Source organism: Panthera pardus, unplaced genomic scaffold (assembly GCF_024362965.1).
Source record: "Panthera pardus isolate Hobbes unplaced genomic scaffold, ASM2436296v1 HiC_scaffold_8, whole genome shotgun sequence".
NCBI lineage: Eukaryota > Metazoa > Chordata > Mammalia > Carnivora > Felidae > Panthera > Panthera pardus.
In genome coordinates, this window is record NW_026527013.1 from 115,786,582 (window position 1) to 115,807,305 (window position 20,724).

The following is a 20,724-nucleotide window of genomic DNA, read 5'->3' on the forward strand; positions in this document are numbered from 1 at the left end:
CTTGATAAGTCTGGCTAGAGGTTTATCAATTTTATTGATTTTTTCAAAGAATCAGCTCCTGGTTTTATTGATGTGTTCTATTGTTGTTGGGTTTTTTTTAGTTTCTATATAATTTATTTCTGCTCTAATATTTATTATTTCCTTCCTTCTGCTGTTTTTAGGTTTTGTTTGGTATACTTTTTCTAGCACCTTGAGGTCTAGGGTTAGGTTGTTTATTTGAGATTTTTCTTGCTTTTTGAAGTAGGCCTGTATTACTATAAACGTCCCTCTTAGAAGTGCACTTGCTGCATCCCAAAGTTTTGAACCACTGTGTTTTCATTTCAATTTGTTTCATGTAATTTTTTATTTCTTCTTTTATTTCCTGGTTGACCCTTTAATTGCGTAGCAGCATGTTATTTGGCCTCCATGTATTGGGTTTTCCAGCTTTTTGTCTTGTGGTTGACTTTTAGTTTCATAGCATTGTGGTCAGAAAAGATGCATGGTATGACTATGATCTCTTTGAATTTGTTGAGGCTTGTTTTGTGGCTTAACATGTGATCTGTTCTGGAGAATGTTCCATGTGCACTTGAAAAGAATGTGTATTCTACTGTTTTAGGATAGAATGTTTTGAATATAACCAGGTGTTAAATTCATCTGGTCTAGTGTGTCATTCAAAGCCATTGTTTCCTTTTGATATTCTGTTTAGTGATCTAGTCCATTGATGTAAGTGGGGTGTTAAAGTCCCCTACTATTATTTTATTACTATCAATTATTTCCTTTATGTTTGTGATTAGCTGGTTTTTTTTTTTTTTTTTTTTTTTTTGTATTTAGTGCTTTCATGTTTGGTACATAAATATTAAGAATTGTTATATCTTCTTATTGGATTGTCCCTTTCATGATTGTATGGTGTCCTTCTTTGTCTCTTGTTATAATCTGTGTTTTAAAGTCCACTTGTTTGGTATAAATATTGCTACTCCAGCTTTTTTTGGATATCCATTTGCATGATAAATGATTTTCCATCCCCTTACTTTCAAACAGATGTGTTTAGGTCTAAAATGAGTCTCTTGTAGGCAGCGTATAGACAGGTCTGTTTTTTTTTATCCATTCTTTCACCCTATGTCTTTTGATCGGAGCATTTAGTACATTTACATGCCAAGTAATTATTGATAGATATGTATTTATTGCCCTTTTACACTTATTTTGTGGTTGTTTCTGAAGATTTTCTCTGATCCTTTCTTTTCTTCCTCTATTTCATGGTTTTCTGTGTTGTTTTTTTAATGGTATATTTGGATTTCTTTCTATTTACTCTTTACATATTTATTAGTGGTTTTTGATTTGTGGTTACCATTAGGTTTGTATATAATGTTTTCTGCAGATAGCAGTCTATACTAAGTTGATGGTCCTTTAAGTTTGAAACCATTCTTTACTCTTTCCTCCCATATTTTTAGTATATGGTGTCATATTTTACATCTGCATTCCGTGAGTTTTTTGACTGATTTTTTAAGGTAAATGTTCATTTTTACTGATTTTGTGTTTTTTGCACTCATACTGTCATTTTTGGTCCTTCCTTGCCCCTCAGTGAGTGTTTCTTGCAGGACTGGTTTACTGATCATGAACTCCTTTAGTTTTTGCTTGTCTGGGAAACTCTCTGTCTTTCCTTCTATTCTAAATGATAGCCTTGCTGGATAGATTAAGAGCCTTGGCTATAGGCTTTTCCCATTCAGCACTTTGAATGTATCATGCCACTCCTTTCTGGCTTGGAAAGTTTCTGCTTAAAAATTCACTGATAGCCTCCTAGGGTTTATTTTGTATGTAACTGTCTCTTTTTGTCCTGCTGCTTTTAATATTTTTTCTTTATCACTATATTTAGCCATTTTAATTATAATATGTCTTGGTGTGGATTTGCTTTTTTAAAATTTTATTGAGGGTTTTCTGTGCCTCCTAGATCTGGATATCTGTTACCTTTCCTAGATTAGGGAAGTTTTAGGTATTATTTCTTCAAATAAATTCCCTGCTCCCTTTTCTGTCTTCTTCTGGGACTCCTATAATACAAATGTTATTACATTTGGTGGAGTCACTGAGTTCCCTAAGTCTTTTCTTGTTTTGTACAATTCTTTTTTTCTCTTGTTCAGTTTGATTACTTTCCATTACTCTGTCTTCTAGGTCATTAATTTGTTCCTCTGCTTCTTCCAGCCTGCTGTTCATTCCACCAAGTGTGTTTCTCATTTCATTTATTGTGCTCTTTCTCTCTATTCTATTATTTCTATCTCCATGTTAATGGTTTTACTGATGTCCTCCACTCTTTTCTCAAGTCCAGTGAGTATCTTTATGATCATTGCTTCAAATTCTCCATCAGGCATGTAACTTATATCTGTTTTACTTAGGTCTCTGGCTGTGGCCTTGTTCTGTTCTTTTATTTGGGACAAATTCATCTGTCATCTCACTTTATCTAAGTCTCTGTGCCTTTCTCTGTGTTAGGAAAGTCAGCTATGTCTCCTGTTCTTCACTTGATCTTAGCCAAAAGGCCGAGAAGCGATTATGTCTCCTGTTCTTGAGGGAATAGCTTTATGAAGAAGAGGTCCTATAGTGCTCTGCAGTATTATGTCCCTTGTTCCCCAAGGCCTGCCATTCCAGGAGTATCTCCAATGTGTGCTGCACGTGCTCTGCTATTGTGCCCTGGTGACTTTATCCTTCAGGTCAGTTGTCTGCAGAGGCTCTCTTTGCCTGTTGTGGGTAGTGTTTGGTCCCTGGCTTGAATGTTGCACGTTTTAACTAAGTGTGCTCTGGTCTGCTTGTGAAATGTGATCTGTCACCATTGCCACTGCCACTGGAACTGAGGCTTTGCACAACTCCCAGGTCAGGAGATGCGGTGTTGGCAGGGATTTGGGTTGTTCTTCTCGGGGAGAGTGCCTGTGGCACTGGGACTGAGGCAAGTGTGATTGGGAAGAACGGCTCTCCTGGAGTGTGGAGAGTAGGGCTTGCTGTAAGCAAGTTAGGTAGCAAGTGTGGATGCTGGACTGGTTCCTGCAGGTGGCACTGTGTTAATGGTGAGGGCTGGGGGATGGAGATGGTGCCTGCCAGTTCCTTTGTTTCCAAAAGGGTTTCTCCATGAATGTTGCCTCTCTGGGACACACTCTGAGATGAGAAACTAACCTCCACACCATGTGCCCCAGATGCTCTTCCGATTTGTTTCCACACTGTATGTTCATGGCTTTCACCTGCCTTCTCTCTAGGAGAAGCCTCAATGTTCTCTGAGTTCTCCCAGAGCCAAGTATGCTGACCTTTAAAATTCTAGGGTTTAAGCCCCACTGATTGCAAGAACTCATGAAATTTGAGTCCCCTTGCTTTCTGAGCCAATTTCCACAGGGATTCACTTTCCCAGTGCATTCCCCTGTGCATTAATCTGTCTATCACCCTTCTCTGTGACTGTGCCTCCCTCCCTACCACAGTAGCCATGATCCATTTCTCTCCCAAATTGCAACTCTGCACTTTCTACTGTCTTTAATGTGGTCTCTTCTCTACCTTTAGTTGTGGAATTTGTTCTGCCAGTCTTCAGATTGATTTCTTGGGTATTTAGGATTATTTGATAGTTATCTAGTTGCATTCATGGGATGAGGTAAGCCTAGGGTCCTTCTACTCTGCCACTATCTTCCCCCTCTCCTCCTCCTTCCTAACTCTTAACATTGACATATTCCTTAATCCCTTTAAACTCTGCACTTGAAGCAGGTGCCATTTGGAGGTTACAAGATAATCATTCCTATTGCAAACAAGAAAAGGTAACACTTTCAGATTTAATGGCTACCATCTCTCTGCTATCTCTACAAATAGGCCTTATTCCCATTGGTGTCAAAGGTACAGGAGGCAGAACAAATTATACCTTGCAAGGGGACAGACATGGTACAAAATGCAAAAGGAATTACAAAGAGACTTTTTATGTGTTCTGCAACTCTGAGTCAGGAGAGATTTGGTGGCTCTCTCTACAATATTTAAAAATATAGATAAAAGAAACAGAACCCAGGTAAATAGTTTGACAGATTACCAAGAAATTCTATATTTCTGAACCACTGAAGCAAGGTTTTCACTCCCTTTAAATAGTCCAAATTGGGTTATAGAAAGTGTGAATCCCCATATGGGGACAAAGTACAGAATTAACACAGCTATGAAATGGAAAACAGTCAAGCCATAGCTGTCCCTTTCTTGGGAGAATTGTCCTAGGTCAAATATAAGCTGCCTACTTGGGACATAATGCTCCTCCTCAAGTCCTGTTTCTTAGCATACAACCAAGAACTAACTGACTTGGGGGGACAGAAGACTGGTCCTCTTGCCCCAAGTGAGGGCTGGTTTTGTGGTGTGTTTTGTGTTCGAGCTCTCCATGGGATCATACTGAAGCCAGACTCCGACTGAGATCATACACTTACTTAGCTCCTTTCTCTGACTTGTCGTGCTTGTCTCATTCCCCATAGGAGAGTCCTCCCCCCAGTAAATCCCACCTATAAGAATCCTTGTCTTAGGCTCTGCCTCCAAGGAACGTATTCTAATATAATGGCTTATAGGAGTTTTATTTTGGAAGAACTAGAATGCAAGCTAGTGTCTTAGATACTTTCTTGAACCATTGGCAATGTTAGAGAACATTGTGGATGGTGGGAGATCTTGAGGGAAAAGGGAGAGAAATGGATGGTGAAAACTGAGGGAAGAAGGTGAAGAAAACAATTCCTGACTGATTAAAACTTTGTAGCAGATTCCCAAGAACCTATGAACATGAATGTCACTTTTCCAACATGTACTCAAACTGGAAGATGAGGTATTTTGAGGATATTGCAACATATACTCTTGGATCTTGAGCCCACCTTTCCTGTGCTTCTTGATCTGGCTTTATTGTTAAACACCAAAAAAGATTTCCTTGAACTTACTTCCAGTCAGATTCAGTGAGGGGTGGGGGTGGTGGTGGAAGTTTTGCATTCCTCTAGCTAGCAGCTGGCATTGATTATTCTTCCACAGGACAATTAGAGTGCTGGCACCACCACACAGCATCTGTAAAATAATTTGCTTTAACAGCTGAAGGAGGTTCTAGGATTAGTCATGTCTTTTGTTCCGAACAGTCAGAGAGCCACCACTTAACAAGGACACATTCTGAGCTCATAGATGTTCTTCAGGTAGCAGAATGATTCAAATATTTGGTCTCTGTGGTCAGCTTCCCCTGGGTTTGTAAAGATTAAGTGAAATGATACTTTTAGAGCACTTAGCCCAAGGTTGGCATGAAGTAAATGCACGGTAAGTGTCACTCATCATGATGACAGTTCTTGAGCCTCTCCAGCATTGATTCCTTGTGCCCTTTCACGTTGCCTCTATCCTTTGCTCTGTCTATAGCTCTTGGTGCTTTGGGGCCTCACAGCAGTGCCTCATCCTGAGGTTGATCCAGACTCTGTCTGTGGACTCCCAAACTCTTTGATCTTAGTTCTTAGATGATGGACTCCATATGACCCCATTTCAGTTACTGGCCCCATTTATTTGGTGACTCTTCACCTTGAGTCTCTGCTTTTGGCACCTTGTGCCTGGCCTTCCTAGTCAACAATTCTTGCTCCTCAGGTTTTGACAATTACCATGATCTCAGGTGAGAAAACTTCCAATTAATGTAGCTCAGAAATTACATGGAATTGTATCGGCTATCTTATACTAGTTTTCCTACCTCCTGAGTTGAAGGGAATTCAGCTATTTCCTTTTGCTTTAGGCATGGAAAAGCAAGGGCTTGGGGGGAAAATATTATTACAGTCCTCCTAATCCCATGGTTGAAGTACTCCTTACCCCACCTTCAACCAAGACAGAGTCTGTATTATTGATGATATGTGCATTAGAAAGTTGTGTTTAATGTTAATGTAGTTTGACCTAATTGCTAGTTTTTAGTTCCATTTGATTGGATAATCATATGCTGTACTAGAAACACCTCATTGTCTGGTCATGGCTCAGTGTTCTCTATTCTTTTGGTGGCTGAATGCATCACTGATGAAAACATGGGGAAAAAAATTTATGGGAGACAAATTTTCTTGTACTTTGTACTTTTTAGCAGTACATCGGGTCATAACAATATGTGGCTTTGTGGCTTCAAGAGATTTGTGTTTGGGAAATGAGAGACTGTGGTGGTGGTCTCGATTTGACCTTTATGCCTAAAACCCTGCATTCCACATTCCCAATCTTCAGATTTCTCCAAATTTCCCACCTCAGGGTCCACACCAAGGCCCCCTCCTCTTCCAGTTCCCCAGTACCCCACTTTGTGTGGGATATGGGGATCTCAGCTGAAGGCAGCTTTATCTTGAGCACTCAAATTTACCCAAAGGGCAGTTAGCCTTAGAACCCAAGGCAAATAGAAACTTGAAAGAAATCTAGTAGCTTATTTGTGTTCTTTATGAAAAAATAATTCAGTAATGTTGGGGATAGGTTTTGAGTTTTTACTGTCTCTAGTCATTTGCTTAAAGATAAAGGGTTTGATTCTATCCCAGACTTCTCCATTTGTTAGCTGTACCATGGACATGACATAGAACCTAATTAAGACTTTGAAGTGAAGAAATGGGCAGAAAGCATGAATAGACACTTCTCTAAAGAAGACATTTGGATGGCCAACAGGCACATGAAAAGATGCTCAACGTCGCTCCTCATCAGGGAAATACAAATCAAAACCACACTCAGATATCACCTCACACCAGTCGGAGTGGCCAAAATGAACAAATCAGGAGACTATAGATGCTGGAGAGGATGTGGAGAAACGGGAACCCTCCTGCACTGTTGGTGGGAATGCAAACTGGTGCAGCCACTCTGGAAAACAGTGTGGAGGTTCCTCAAAAAATTAAAAATAGACCTACCCTATGACCCAACAATAGCACTGCTAGGAATTTACCCAAGGGATACAGGAGTACTGATGCATAGGGGCACTGGTACCCCCATATTTATAGTAGCACTCTCAACAATAGCCAAATTGTGGAAAAAGTCTAAATGTCCATCAACTGATGAATGGATAAAGAAATTGTAGTTTATATACACAATGGAGTACTACGTGGCAATGAGAAAGAATGAAATATGGCCCTTTGTAGCAATGTGGATGGAACTGGAGAGTGTTATGCTAAGTGAAATAAGCCATACACAGAAAGACAGATACCATATGTTTTCACTCTTATGTGGATCCTGAGAAACTTAACAGAAACCCATGGGGGAGGGGAAGGAAAAAAAAAGACAAAAAAGAGATTAGAGTGGGAGGGAAAGCCAAAGCATAAGAGACTCTTAAAAACTGAGAAAAAACTGAGGGTTGATGGGGGGTGGGAGGGAGGGGAGGGTTGGTGATGGGCATTGAAGAGGACATCTTTTGGGATGAGCACTGGGTGTTGTATGGAAACTAATTTGACAATAAATTTCATAAAATAAAAAAAAAGACTTTGGTTATGCTTCCTTAGAATGGGCATAGTAACTACCTGGTAGAATCACTGTGAGGATGAGCATTCCTAGCACATAGGTGTGATCTAATAAATGGTAGATATTATCATACAAACTGCAAGAGTTAGTCATAATATCCCAGCGGGATGGGACCTGTAAGGTTGAGATTTTCATAAAAGAAAGAAAATGTACAAGATGTTGTATTACTTTTCCCATGACTTCCCATTAGGGAAAGGTATTGAGCATCATATAAAATCAACATACAGTCAGAGGAATAAAGACCACAGATATAATGTCCAATCAGGCTTTATTCATGTTTACTAGCTTACAACAGATATAGCTATATTATTCACCCTTACTTCTTATAAATCCAGAATTTATTTCTAAATATCCTTTTGAAACAGAGAGTGAGAAAGTGAAGAGATGTTAGGGTTGAAGGCAGGGAATAAAGCTTGTTTAGCTCTAGGTATATTTAATTCATGTTTGTGAATTATTAGTACAATAAACGCTGATTTCATTCATAACCAAGTAGGGCTATTTATGTCTGAATGAAAAGCACATACATTTGCTCACACAAAGCTCTATTGTGAACTAAAAAAAATCAGTTTTTATTGTTCAAATAATTGTGCATTAACCAAAGGCTCAAAATGAGGATTCTGAGAATTGTGAGCCTAAACTGAGAATGTTAATGCACTGGATTGTTTATGTGGCATTACAGGATGGGTTAGGGCTTAATAGAGGTGAACACACACAAGAATATTTTCCGATGGCTTGGGTGCTGCTCACTTAAGCTTTATTATTTTCCCTTGGTGATTCTATAGCCTACAGAGGGATAAATCTTTGATTTCATCACAGCTTAACAGAGAATGAGAGGGCAACAATGCCCAAAGCAGCAGCAGCAGCTGTGTTTATGGGCACTGTTTCTCTTACAGGCTTGAGAAACAAACATGAAGTGTCACATATACAAAGCCAACAGGTGCTTTTGGAACTTATCACATATTGAGGCTCTAGAGAAGTTAAATAGAGGTCAGACACAAATTCTGAGTTCCCACTGGCTCAGTACCTTCTTTACAAGGCCAATTTTCAGAGAGTGGCCATGACTGTATGTATTTTATATTTGTATATATTATAAGACCTCCATAGGCAGGGAGCACCTTTATGTACCTATTTTCCATGACTTTTATGAAGAATAAATTTGGAAATATCACACCCATTGCAAAGCCCAACATGGGACTTGAACTTACAGCCCTGAAATCAAGATCTGAGCTGAGATCAAGAGTTAGAAGGTCAACTGACTGAGCCACCCAGGCACGCTGAAGGCAGTAAGTTTTTAATATATAACAGCTGAAAATATTTTATATATATATACTGTTTCTCTCTATAATTTTCTTTTTTCCCCCCTATTTATGCACATGGATTTGTTGAATAAGTAAATACTCAACACATACTCACTGAGCACCAGGAACTTTGAGTGAGCTGAGAAGAGGGGACTTTACATTAGGATGGACAAGACAGTCTTTGCCCTTAAGTTGGTCACAGTTCTAGAGGAAAAAATAGATAGGTGATGGGCTTTCATGTGATGAGATGGTGACCTGGTAAGTGCTGTGTGGAGTCTAGCAGGAGCTTCTTACCTTCACCAAGGGCTTTCTGGAGAAACTGATGTCCATCCTCAGACCTGAAGGATGAGCAGAGCTATTCAGTTAATAGAATAGAAATGAGAAAATGTTTCCCCAGAGAAAACAGAACATGTTAAGTTCCTGAGGCAAGAGCGAGCACGGCATGTTCACGAAAACAAGTGGAATTCTGTGTGGCTATAGAGTATGCAGTGGCATTAGTTTATATGGTGGGAAGGTTGAAGGGTCGATTTGAATGTGAGGGTGAGACTGGGGAAGAGTCAGCTGCACAGTGAGCCAGGGCACTGAGGGAGTCCACAGGGATGCTACTGTGAAGGGCTTCACGGGAAGCCCAGTGAGAGTTGTAGATTTTATCCTGAGGGTAACGAGGAGCCATTGAAGCAAGAGACAGGATCAGATTTGTGCTTTAGGAAGAATATGTAAAAGGGGTGCCTGGGTGGCTCAGTCGGTTAAGCCAACTCTTGATTTTGGCTGAGGTCATGATCTCCCAGTTTGTGAGTTTGAACCCTGCGATGGGCTCTGTGGCTCTGTGCTGACGGTGCAGAGCCTGCTTGGGATTCTCTCTCTCCGTCTCTCTCTCTCTGCCCTTTCCCAAGTCATGCACGTGTGCTCTCTCTGTCTCTCAAAATAAATAAATAAACATTAAAAAAAGGAATACGTAAAATCGATTGAAAATAGTTTGCCAAATAAAATAATTTAATAACTTAATATTAAAGTAAACAAAAATAATGAAATAAAACAAATAAAAATTAGAAAAGGGAGAGCAAAAGGAATCTATTTTGAAATTTTTTAACATTTATATTTTGGATAAAGAGGAATTATAAAATCGTAAAAATTTTAAAATGAATGACACTGAGATCACTGCACCTTAAAAACTGTGGCTTAAAGGCAGTTTAAAGTGGCATTCCATGCAAAATTTACGGTCATAGAAGTATTTACTAGAAACAAATAAAAATAGAAAGTAAGTGCATTTTTGTAGGGTAGAAGGTCAACCTGGGTCTTTCTGGGCTACAGTCAAGGTGTTGACAAGAGTGCATATCTTTCTGGAGTCTCTAAGGGAGATTACACTTCTTTGCCCCTTCCAGCTTCTAGAGGTTGCACACTGTGATAGTTAATTATATGTGTTAATTTGGGCCACAGCTTGTTCAGATTAAACATTATTTCTGGGCGTGTCTGTGAGGGTGTTTCCAGATGAGATTAACACTTTTATTGGTAGATTCCATAAAGGTTGGCCCTCCCCCATGAGGGTGAGCGTCATCCAACCCACTGAGGGCCTGGATAGAAACAAAGGCAGAGGAAAGGAGAATTTCTTTCCTTCCTGCCTGCCTGCTGAGCTGGGACCTGGTCTTCTCCTGTCCTTGTACTGGTGTTCACAACCTTGGCTCTGCTGATTCTCAGGCCTTTGGATTTAAAGTGGAATTAACCAGTAGTTTTCCTGGGTTGCCAACTTGCAGATAGCAGATTATGGGGTTTCTCAACCTCTATAATCTTGTATGCCAATTCCTTATAATCAGTCTCTCTCTGTATATCTATCTCTCTATATAATATATACACATACATCTCTTCTTTCTATATATTCTATACATGTATATGTATCTTTTGTTTCTCTGGGAACCCTAATGCATTCACATTCCTTGACTCATGGCCCCTTTCCTCCATCTTCAAAGCCATCAACCTTGCATCTTTCTGTGCCTTTCTATAATCACATCATCCTCTGACTCTTCTTGTTGCTTCCCCTTTCCACTTTTAAGGACCTTTATGACTACATTGGGCCCATCTAGACAACCCCGGATATGCTCTCTATCTTAAAGTTATTTGATTAGCAACCTTAAGTCCATGCGAAACTATAATTCTCCATTGTCATGTAATTGCCATCTAACTGCAGGTACTGGGGATTAGAACATAGTCATATTTGGGGGGAATTATACTGCCTAGCACAAAGAATTATTATTCCCCTTTCTGTCCCTATTTGCCCATTCTGCTACTTCCTGCCTCCTTCAGATAACCACTTGTGTTCTTGTTTATTCTTTTAGTGTTTCTTTATGCAAATACAAAGTCAAATATTTTCTTCCTTTCTTACACCAATAGTATATGCACTCTTTCCCTGCATTGCTCTTTCTATTTACTTAATAATATATCCTGGTGAGCTTTCATATCAGTGTCAGAGAGCTTCTTCATTGATATCCTTGTATCAGTAAACCATTGTTTGTTTTTTATTTTATTTTATATTTTTATTATTTTTGTAATATAATTTATTGACAAATTGGTTTCCATACAACACTGAGTGCTTATCCCAACAAGTACCCTCCTCAATGCCCATCACCCACTTTCCATTGTTTGTTTTTTAAATGGCATTTCAAATCAGAGGAGAGAGGTAAACTATTTAATAAGCGGTCTTGGGATTACAGAGAATGTAACACACATGTTGTAACTGTTTAGCAAAATATCTAGAAAGGTAAACACAAATTTTAGCAGAAATTATTTTTGGAGAGGGAAGAGGGAAGATGACAGTGAAAGTCAGCTTTCATTTTTTACTTTATTTTTGTATTACATAATTTATTTATTTATTTATTTATTATTATTTTTTTTTTTATTTTTGGGACAGAGAGAGACAGAGCATGAACGGGGGAGGGGCAGAGAGAGAGGGAGACACAGAATCGGAAACAGGCTCCAGGCTCCGAGCCATCAGCCCAGAGCCTGACGCGGGGCTCGAACTCACAGACCGCGAGATCGTGACCTGGCTGAAGTCGGACGCTTAACCGACTGCGCCACCCAGGCGCCCCTACATAATTTATTTTTATGAGGACATATATTTATGTATTACGTGGGTAATTATATAAACAATATAAAGAATAAGGAAGGTACAATGTGGAAAGTAAATCTTCAGGGAGATCTATGATTACTCTGTACATTTTCAGAAGTGAAAATCTCATGTCCAAGGTAATGCACACTGCCCTGGAGAAGTGCTCTCTGGAACTAATTTATATACCCATCAGGAGCAGACGGAGAGCTCTCACTTTCTCTGCTTCCTAGTCACTGGATTTTTCTTTCTGTCCACACTTTCCTCATCAAATGTATACAAAAAGTCCTTTTCCTGTTGAAATTAAACTAAGAGTTGTTTAAACAGATGTGCATAGTTGAATACAAATTTATTGTTTGTAAATAGTAGTTAGAATTTAGAATTTAGCTGTAATAACTTTCTGGAGGTGACATGTGTCCTTTGTGGACCTTCACATTCACCTCGGTTGATTGGAGTTTAAGTAAAGAGAGAGAGAAAAGGGGGGCACCTGGGTAGCTCAGTCAGTTGTGCCTCTCACTCTTGATTTTGGCCCAGGTCATGATCTCACAGTTTGTGAGTTTGGGCCCTACGTGAGGCTCTGCATTAACAGTGCAGAACCTGCTTGAGATGCTCTCTTTCTCTCTGTATCCTCCTCCCCCCTTTCAAAAATAAATAAACATTTAAAAAAAGAGAGGTAAAGGAAGGGTGTGAGGTTTGGCTCATTTTGGGGCTATAAATGAGGGAAAACAGCATTTATCACATACCTACCGTGTCCCAGGTGATATCATTTACAGTGTCTTATGTGGGAGGATATTATGATACTATTTCACAGAAGTTAAGGGTCAGAGACTTTTAGTCACATAGCTAAGACTTTAAGGTCACATAGCTAAGACATGGTGGATTGGCATTTGAAGGAAGTGCCATCTTCCTGTCTATCACTCCTTCTCTTGGCCTTTTAGCAAATCCCAAAGTGATATTTGTTCCAAGATGCCCCATTCAGAACTAAGAAAATCTGAGAGGAAACAGCTTTTCCCAAATCATTAATTTGCATAGCTGCGCTCTGCTCTGGTTGACGGTCTTGGGGCTCCTGGAGCCTGAAGCCAGCTTAGACCTAGAGTCCAGCATCTTGCTCTTTAACCCAGAATATTTTTCTCCTGGACAGCGTAGGGGAGCCTCTTTCAAGGAAAAATTGAGCCCGTTGTCAAGAAAATCATAGAGATTTTAGACCAAGCCTTTTCCCTAGAGCTGCTTTTATTTCCTGACAGCTAATTTATCCAGATGCTTGGCCTTGGGCTGGTAACCCTCAGGTCTGTGGATCCTGCCACTGAAAGCTGTGGGAACCAATTACTCTGGGTGGGGCTAGGGGTGCAGTGGCAGCATCTGTGTGGACCACATGGGCCTTCTCAGCTTGTAGTATGTGTGGTAACTTACAGCCACTTGCTGAAAAGGTTCTATTTGCATTATCAGCAAAGAATATGGAAAACAGCTCAATTTCAGCTGATTACTTAAAGTGCCTGGGAGCTGTTCTGTAATTTTCATTGCTGCTTGCTGGGCTCTTTAGCAAAGTTTGCAGGCGAATTTAATGGAACTCATTCAGCTCAGCTGAATGTAGACAGAGAAGGCACCAGCTTCCTGTTCTTTTTGTTTGGAAGCATCTGTTACCATAACATAGTAAACAGTTTAAAAAAAAAAAAAAAACTATTCTGAGAACAGTCATCTGTGAGACACGTCTCCAGTGAAGAGTTAGGCCCCGACTTGGTTTTCTGACAACCTCACCCAGCAAGAATTGTCTCTGCTATCCAAGGCCAAAGAGATTGGCTCTAACAAGGATTTTTAGGAAATGGCTCCTGGCCAGCTAGATGGATAAGCTCTCCTAACACTGGTTAGAATCAAATAATTAAACTCTGGTGTGATGGCACAATCATACCATGGTATTCAGCCATCAAAAAGGGTGTTGTAGATCTCACTTCTCACATTTGAATGTGCTGATGAATCATTTGGGGATCTTGTTAAGACGAAGATCTGATTCAAAAGCTCTGAGGTGGGCCTCAGGTTCTGTGTTTCCAACAAGTTCCCAGGTGATGCTGATGTTCTTTGTCCTTGGACCATACTTAGAGCAGGAAGACTGTAGAAGTTTTTTAATTGCATGGGAAAGTGTTCATGAACCCAGTAAGTAATAAATGACTATAACATGTAGAGTATGAGCCCATTTATATGAATTATATATATATATTCATGTTTTTGTATGTTCATAAATATATAAATAGAAAGATAATAGTAAGTATATCTGCATGGTAGGGTTTAGGACAATGATTATCTTCATCTTTTTGATTATCTTAGTCTTTTTAAAGCATATTCTACAATAAAAATATTTTATCCTAAAGACATTATTAACATGATCTTAAAACACCTGCTAACAGAACAATACAGCAATATTTTCTAAAGCACCCATTTTCACAGGGTAAAAATACCACAGATGCTATCAGGAGAGGACGGTTTGGTGGGTTCTTAGATGGACCATCATGATAGAAAAACAAAGATCTTCAGATGTCATCTGGTTATTTGGCTTTCTTCACTCCATCAGTCCCCTGGAACATCAATAATCTGCAACATGGCCCAAGGAATATGTTCATCTACCATTTGGCAAAGAGTTAAAAGTTTGGTTATACTCACTATCAGTGCAAACGTGAGAAAACAGACATATGCAAATACTTTAGGAGTAACTGATGTAACTTTTAAAACTACTTGGCAAAATCTGTTAAAATTTCCAAAGCATCCATCTTTCAAACCAGCAATGCCATGGTTGTCTTAGAGATATAGTGTGCAAAGACGTGCATACATGCAAACATACACCCATACTAGGATCTTTACTGCACAATAGTTTGTAATATAAAAAAATTAGAAATGACCTAAAACCCATCAATAGAGGACTAGTTAAATAAATTATGATGTATTCATATGATGAAGTCTATACAGTCATTTAAAAAGCATGCCCGCTGTGTCCTACATACAGCATATCTATATTTCATATGACATTGGAGCAGACAGTCATGGTTGCTTACCCAGTAGCCAATCCCTTGCCGTTTTGCTTCAGAGAATCTTCCCACTATCGACTCAGAAAATGTCAGCTTCTTGCTTTACCATTTTCCCCTGCTGCCTGGGCACAGGCTTATTATTAGATTCTCTGGGGAAATTCCTCCCCTGGGTAAACAAAAGAAACAATTGTGGAGAAACTATTCTTTCCTGCCTGCCTGGCGGTGCTTGTATGAGGATATCTTACCTGGAAGTGACTGTTACATTGCAGGCAGACAGAAGATGCTGAAAGTTGAGCCCCAAGAAGCTGCAGCCAGGGGAGCAGAAAGATGTAGTAGCCTGGGTTCTGGGTCATGGGTGACAGTGTGTGCTCTGCTGAATTAGCCAACTTGGCAACTACTTACCTCTAGATTCCTGTTCTGTGGGATGTTCTCATTGTTTAAGATAACTTTTAGTTGAATGTTCTGTTACTTGTCACTGAGCACTCATTGGCACAGACTTGTGTAGGACTTTGTACATACATTCTCACATGTGGATCTTACTTTAAGTGACAGGATAAAATTAAATTATATGAATCCACCATAATTTGTTAAATACATAGGATACTGAGATTTAAATATAGATGTGCTACAAGAAAAGCAAGCATCAGAACAGTACTATTTAAAATATACTGTTTCAAAATACTGTGTCAGTATTATATCATCACTGTTATATTTTATGTCTGTGGATATAGATATATATAACTAAACACAGAATAATTTTTTGTCTCTACCATCATTGCCTTTGGATAAAAATGTCAGTCCCTGGTTTTGCTGCTCACTTTAGGTTAAAGGTAGATGCTACAAGTACTTTAAGTTGAAAATCTAGTTTCAAAATAGTGAAAAAACAAAGCCTAAATTCTTTGTGATCATCAAAATTTCTCATCCAACTTAGCTTTAAATATCGTTGCCTCATTGAACTAGGATCTGGTGCTGGGAAAGCCAGGTGTGGTCTCCCTGCTCTCCATCTGGAAGCACAGGACTCAAGACTTTGAATTCTAAAACATGAAGAATTTCAGACAGACTAGAGCTAGTGGGTCATCCCAGCCTGCTGTGTCCCTGAGCCTCTCCTCCCCGGGGTAGCTGCTGATTCCCATGCCTACTGGGAAGAAATGGAAGAAGCACTGAGTGTGAGGGTGCAGGAGAGTTGTTACCAGCACTGGCAGCATCGTGTGCTGCATGTCTGCTCTGTTCCCAGCCAGTGGCTAGAGCTGGCTTCCAGGTGAGCCTTCCAGCTCACAGACCCTCATTCCTCCACCAGGGTCCTTTCTGCCCTGGTCCTCTCCTGCCAGTGCTGCTGCATTCCTGCAGCAAGCATTATACCTCCAACCTCTATCTCCTCACTCACCAGGGTGGCCTCCTTGGGCAGAACCCAAACGACTCTCTGGGTCTCGTTGGTGAGGCCTCGTGCAGTCCTGAGAAAGCAGCTGATACCATCCAACAGAACTCTCCTGGCTCTACTGCCAAGACAGTGAGGCCTCCTTGCCTCTGGACTTCCTCTGGGGAAACAGATCCCTGGCTTACAGTCATACTCTAGGGCACAGTTTGCTTGACTTGTCTTGGTTCTGTGTCTGAGTCCCAACCTCATGGGGCAAATGTAAGAACTCTCCACGGGCATCCTTTGAATGCCCCCCTCCCTAGGCTTGGAATTGAAAAGAGGAACCTCCTCCCATCCCCTGAGGGAGAGGCAATGGGTCTCACAGCACACTCTCCCCAAAGAACTCTCCACGCAGCAGCCTCCCTGTATATGCTGCTCTCCCTGCAGTTTCCAGTTTCCAAGAGTTGTGGACATAGGCTCTTCTGTTGTCTTGGTACATTCTCTCTCTCTGTGTGTGTGTGTGTGTGTGTGTGTGTGTGTGTGTGTGTGTACACCCCACTCACTTTGGGTCTGGTATCTATTAGATTGATGCCTCAGAGGAAATGGAGGCAGGGAAAACACCATCCTAACATCCTGCCCAGATGAACAAACATAACCTTTTCAGTGGTTGCTTGTGGAGAGCGGAGCTGATGATGGGGGAAGGGACAGACATTTACTTTTCATTTTATAATCTTATTTAAAGTATATGCGTATATGTACATTTATACTCAGGCACATATATATGTATATAGGTACATATGTGTATATGTGTACTTATACATGTGCATATCCACACATATATATCTACATATAGACATACATAACTTGCCACAAATGTGTCACTTTTGTAAGTAAAAAAAAAAAGAAACAGATGTGTTTGTGTAAGAAAAATAGGGGAGGAATAGTCTAAATGCAGTGATGGCTTTCTAATTGTATGTAAGCTATATGATAACTAGCCATAATTAAAATGGAAGTTTTTTTTCACTGTTGAAAAAATGATTAATTAAAAATTTCATTCATTATTCCTACAAAAAAGCACATTCAAGCTTAAACAAATGGCAAGAAACAAAATCCACTCTGAAAACATTTCCTCCAGGTTCTGTCCCTTGAGCTATTTAGTGGAGACAAAAAGATGCTTTGGATCCTGTGGCTATGGGGAGTGAACTCTCAGGTTTCCAATTTGCACTGGTGCTAGATTAAATGGAATTCTGCAGCCATCACTCTGATGTGTGGGATTGCGCAGAGGCCTGTTCTGTTCTATTTCTGCAGGTGTGTTTGATGAGCAGGCCCTCTGTTAACTGTCTTTGTGACTGAACTGTCTTGTCTTGAGATTTGCTTCTTTTGAGCTGTCTTATTATTGCCTCATAAACCGTAAGTGAATAGTTCATTGCTAAGACCCACACTTGAAACACTCTCCTGTCAACAGTATAATTCTCCTCATACATTCTACTTCAAATTTCTCTCATTTGAGAAACTTGTAGAAACCCAGACCTCCTGTTGTCCCTGAAGTAGTCTTCAGCTGAAACCAGCGAATCTGAATTATTGGCTAGAAATGCTGCTCCAGGTTTCTGGGTGCCCTCCAATATGCAGGGAAGGTGACCCCTGAGAATAACCCCAAGGAAGGCCAGATGTCACTGGAGTTGTTAAGGAGTCATAATGCTGTGAATAGAACCAGGGGGCCCAATGTCGGCCGGGAGACTTCCCAGTTAAATCCTGCATCTTCCAAATGTTTGCCTTATGTCCCAGAATGGTACAAACTCCAATAACCTAACATGAAGAATTGATAATACTACAACCTGGAGGAAATGTTTTCAGAGTGAATTTTGTTTCTTGCCATTTGTTTAATGGTCTAGAAAGTTCCAAATTCAAACATGTATCCTATGTCAAAGAAATTAAGGAATCAAGAATTTCATAGGAATTAAGAAATTCAACTATATAAGCATTATGAATGTGCGTGTGTGTGCACGCACTTTGATCTTCAAATCCATATTTCTCACCAAGATTTATAAGGTCTGACTCTGCTTCCCTCCCTGAGTCCCTGCTCTCCTAACCTGTAGCCAACTTTTACTCCACACTCCAGCCCTTCAAACTTCATCTGTTTTTCTGGAGAATTTCTTCCAAGTGTCTGGGCTCATCTTATATGCTCTGCCCCCTGCCCTCTTCCCTTAAGTTCCTGTCCTGGCCAACTCCCATGCATCCTTTCTATCTCACCATACTTACCACTTACATAGGAAGGCTCAGAGCCCTCCTGCTACCCTTCCTGTGCTCTGTGAAGGTGCCCCTGCCTAGAACAGCCCTCAGCACCTGCATCCTTGCAGTTACACCCAGTTGAGGGCAGCAAGCCCATTGACCCTGCTCTGAGCTGTGCCTACAACATCTGGCACTGCCTAATATGTGGCAATAAGTGCTCAAAACTATTGATCAAATCATCAAGGAAAAAAGAACATGGCAAATGAATATACTTTTCTAAACTAGTAAGGTGGGTGGTGGGTAATTTTTTTCCATTTTTTCACAATATAAAATAAATGTAATAAATGAAAAGTAATTTAAAACAGTAGTCATACCATATTAACAAGATGATCTGCATTTTTCTTACTCCTTTTAAGTTTTGTCCACATATCTGTCTTACATAGTTGTTTTGTTTTTATTATTATTACTTAAAATAATAGTATATAAACAAATTGCCTTTTCTACATAGTTTTCATACTTATAATTTTGTTGGTTGTATAATGTATTGAGTCAATACATTGTACTTTCTCTAAAATTGCTTCTTGGCCTTTTGGCTGAGATCAAGTATGTACTTTCTCTAACTATGCTCTTAACTTTGTGATTGTATCAGGTATAGTGAATTCTCTAAATTCAATGAGGTACAGACATGAACAGTTGCTTATTTTCTTCCAGTCGCTGCCTCAGTTTCCTGTCCTTCAGTGACATCTTGAGATGATCCCACAGTTTTAGAGTAATGTCTCATTATTTTTTTAATTGAAGTATAACTAATGTAAAGTATTATATTAGTTTCAGGTGTACAATATGATTTACTACTTCTATACATTGAATTCTATAAATTGAATACTCAGTGCTCATCACGGTATACTCTTAATCTGCTTTATCTATTTCACCCATCCCCACCCCTCTGGCAACCAGCAGTTTGTTCTCTGTATTTAAGAGTCTGCTTTTTGTTTGTCTCATTTTCTTTTTATTTGTTTTGTTTCTTAAATTCCACATATGGGTTAAATCATATGGTATTTATAATTAGCATTATACCTTCTAGGTCCATCCATGTTGTTCCAAATGGCAAGATCTCATTCTCTTTTATGGCTGAATAATATTCCATTGCATATATATATATATATATATATATATATATATATATATATATAACCATATCTTCTTTACCTATTCATCTATTGATAGACACTTGAGTTGCTTCCATATCTTAACTATTGTAAATATTGTTGCAGTAAACATAAAGGTGCATATATCTTTTTGAATTAGTGTTTCTGTTTTATTTGGGTAAATACCCAGTAGTGGAATTACTGGATCATATGGTAGTTCTATTTTTAATTTTTTGAAGAACCTCCATACTTATTTTCTACAGTGGCTCCACCACTTTGCATTCCTACCAACAGTGCACAAAGGTTCCTTTTCTCCACATCCTCACCAACAATTGTTATTTCTTCTCTTCTTAATTCTAGCCATTCTGACAGGTGTAAGGTGATATCTCATTGCAGTTTTGATTTGCATTTCCTTGATGATTAGTGATGTGATCTTTTCATGTGTTTTTTGGCCATTTGTATGTCATCTTTAGAAAAATGTCTATTTAAGTCCTCTGCCCATTTTTAATTAGATTATTTGTGTTTTGTGAGTCTTGAGTTGTGTAAGTTCTTTACATATTTTGGATATTAATCCCTTATCAGATATATCATTTGCAAATATCTTTTCCCATTCAGTAGGTTTTCCTTTGTTTTTGTCTTTTTGATGGTTTCCTTTGCTTTGCAAAAGCTTTTTATTTTGATGTCATCCTAATAGTTTAATTTTGCTTTTATTTCCTTTCCTCAGGGGACATATCTAGAAAAATGTTGCTATGACCAATGTAAACAATTACTGTCTATGTTTTCTTCCAGGAGTTTTATTGGTTCGAATCTCACATTTAAGTCTTTAGCCCATGTTGAGTATATGTATGGTATAATTTGAGTGTGTGTATGGTGTAAGAAAGTGGTTCAGTTTCATTCTTTTGCATATAGCTGTTCAGTTTTCCCAGAACCATGTGTTGAAGTGACTGTCTTTCCCCCATTGTGTATTCTTGCCTCCTTTGTCATAGATTAATTGACCATATAGTGTGGGTTTACTTCTGGGATCTCTATTCTGCTCTGCTGATCTATGTGTCTATTTTTGGGCAGTACTATATTGTTTTGACTACTACAACTTTATAATATATCTTGAAACCTGGGATTATGATACCTATAGCTTTGTTTTTCTTTCACA